Raw genomic sequence first — 2,648 nt, 5'->3', positions numbered from 1 at the left:
ACATTTAATAACAGGTGATTGGCAGAAATGTTGTCATTGTGAGTGCTTCACAGTAGACATTTTAGTCAAAGAAGCTAAATGTCTTTTTAAAGCAGAAATTGAAACATTCCCAATATTTGTTTACTACACGCACCGCAAATCATATTACAGCAGCATCTAGCTATGTCATGGAAGCACTTACCTTACCTTATCTCTTTGGCTTTTAGCATGAGTAAATATAGGAGTAGTCAGAATTTGTCACACAAGGAAGTTTTCGCAAAGGGCGATATCTTGTGTTTTCTCTAACAGTGGTTTTGTACTATGCTGGTTTAAAACGCACATTCGAAACTCAAATTTAAAATTATTTTGGTTAAATCAGTTTTACAATCTATTGTAATATCATCATGTTTTGCACAATAAAATGTCAATATTTGTTGACCAAAACAATGTTTGGATATTTTTATGAATCTTTTGTTTCATAATTGTTTTACTGTCAGCCTGATCTCACATAAAAATCGGCAAGTGTGTGCCGATTTTTCTTTAGGCGAAATCAGTATACATTGACCGAATTTGAAATCACTGCTCCAGATGCTAAAGCGGTAAGTGTGTCAGAGCATATAAACAAGTGTGACATCCATTTATATCCAGGAGAGGCCACAGAAGACATTAGTAAAAAAAAATTCAGCTGAACAGGGTGTAAAACAGTGAAGAGAAATTCTTATTTGATTTAATCTACCCCCAACCAATACCCAAATCTAACCTTAACCATTAGTACAAACAAAATGCAATGTTAAGGACTAAAATGAAACCTCCTTATCATGCTTGTGATTGTTTATACAAACATGATTACTTCCTCATTTGATTAGGGATTTAACTATGGTCTCCCATGCAACTGACACAATACACTACCAGTCGAGCCACGAGGGAAAGTAATTGTCAAGTAGCCATTTCAAATACACTGGCGGCCAAAAGTTTGGAATAATGTACAGTTCCCCTTCTGTCACTCACTCAACGTTTTGTCAATGTAGTGATATAAGGGGTCGCACTTGGGAGCCTGATTAACCTTCAGATCTTTGAGAAAAGGCCAATGAGAAATTGGCGAGTTGAATTTGCATACCACTCCCCCCGACATAAGTGTATAAAAGGAAGACCGTTATGCAGATTCATTCAGACTTTTTCTTTAGAGCCGAGCGGTTGTATTGACAGCAAGCTGAATAACACTGCCATTCCATTCACCAACTCTACAAGCATTGCTGTTGGATATACGCCGCATTCCATTGGTTCTCTCTCTACTCTGCACTCCGCTGCAGACTACACCCCTGGGCGCGTCGACAGCGCTTCAGTGGGTACGGTAATCCCCACAGACCACCCACTCCCCGGTATGCTCATTCGCTTCCAGCCAGCACTGGGATGACGCAGGCTTGTCTCACCCCCAGCCTTGCCTCACCGCCAGCCTTGCTCTTCTGGAGCTTGTGAGCCAGATGAGATGTTGAACGCTGCATCGGAGAGCGCTTTGGTGATGTCAGATGCCTAGGACTTGACAGGGCTGCCACCTTCGTGTGTGTGCTGCCAGTGTTGGGCTTGAGTGGAGCATTCCATCCACCCCTCAACAGTCGTGGCTTAATGACTGGTTCCTGGGTTCTGCGTGTTGCGGGGAATCACACAATGTTTTGGGGCATCTGGGGAGGCTCCGTGTAGTCCGAAGGCATCTGTTCCTATGCTCATAGTAGCTTGCCTTCACCTGCATTGGCAGTTCAAGTGACCTGTTCAGCCTTTGTGGCGTTTCATATTGGTACCCCTAGTGTCACTACATCGACACAACATTGAGTGATTGGCAGAAGGGGAACATCTCGGTTACTGTCGTAACCTCCATTCCCTGATGGAGGAAACGAGATGTTGGGTCCCTCTTGCCACAGGCTGAACTGCACTGCTGTAAAGTCCCAGACCTCAGTGCAAAACCTGAATGAATTTGCATACCAGTCTCCCTTTTATACCCGTATGTTGGGGGAGTGGCATCCTAGGGTAATGGAACTTTCAGAAAAAGCATGCCAACTTCCTGTGTGATCATGTTATGTATTGTTTACATTTAGCTGAAAATATGCTGGTCAAAGGATTTTTCCTGGTTCACTACAAGTTAAACTCAACTGACATAATTTGTGACATACTGTAATGTTGATTACCACAAAAAATACATTTGACTCATCCCTTGTTTATTAAAATTAACATTAAATAAACATTAAAGCACTTATGCACAATGGAAGTGATATGGGTCAATCCATAAATGCTAAAATACACATTGTTTCAGAAGTACAGCCACAATACGTAAACATTATACAAGTTAACATGATTTTAGTGTGATAAAATGGCTAACTAATCTTTTCTATGTTAAGTTATATCTAACATTAAACCGTTGTTGCTATGACAACACGGTAAACTGGTAATTGTTAAATGACGTAACGCTGATAAATCAATGATTTATTATACTAAATGATCACACTAAATTCACATTAACATGCATAATGTTTACTTTTGAAACAGTATTTTAGCGTTTATGGCCCCATGGCGCCAGGCTCACCTATGTGCGGGTTTGTGTATCTGTGAATGTTTTTATATGAAACAGTAAGTGATTGATTGTGTGCGTGGGTCATCTGATTGTGTAAGTGTCAGCA

Source organism: Xyrauchen texanus, chromosome 30 (assembly GCF_025860055.1).
Source record: "Xyrauchen texanus isolate HMW12.3.18 chromosome 30, RBS_HiC_50CHRs, whole genome shotgun sequence".
In the NCBI taxonomy this organism is placed as follows: domain Eukaryota; kingdom Metazoa; phylum Chordata; class Actinopteri; order Cypriniformes; family Catostomidae; genus Xyrauchen; species Xyrauchen texanus.
The sequence above is the reverse complement of the archived record's forward strand: the minus strand, read 5'-3'. Positions refer to the sequence as shown.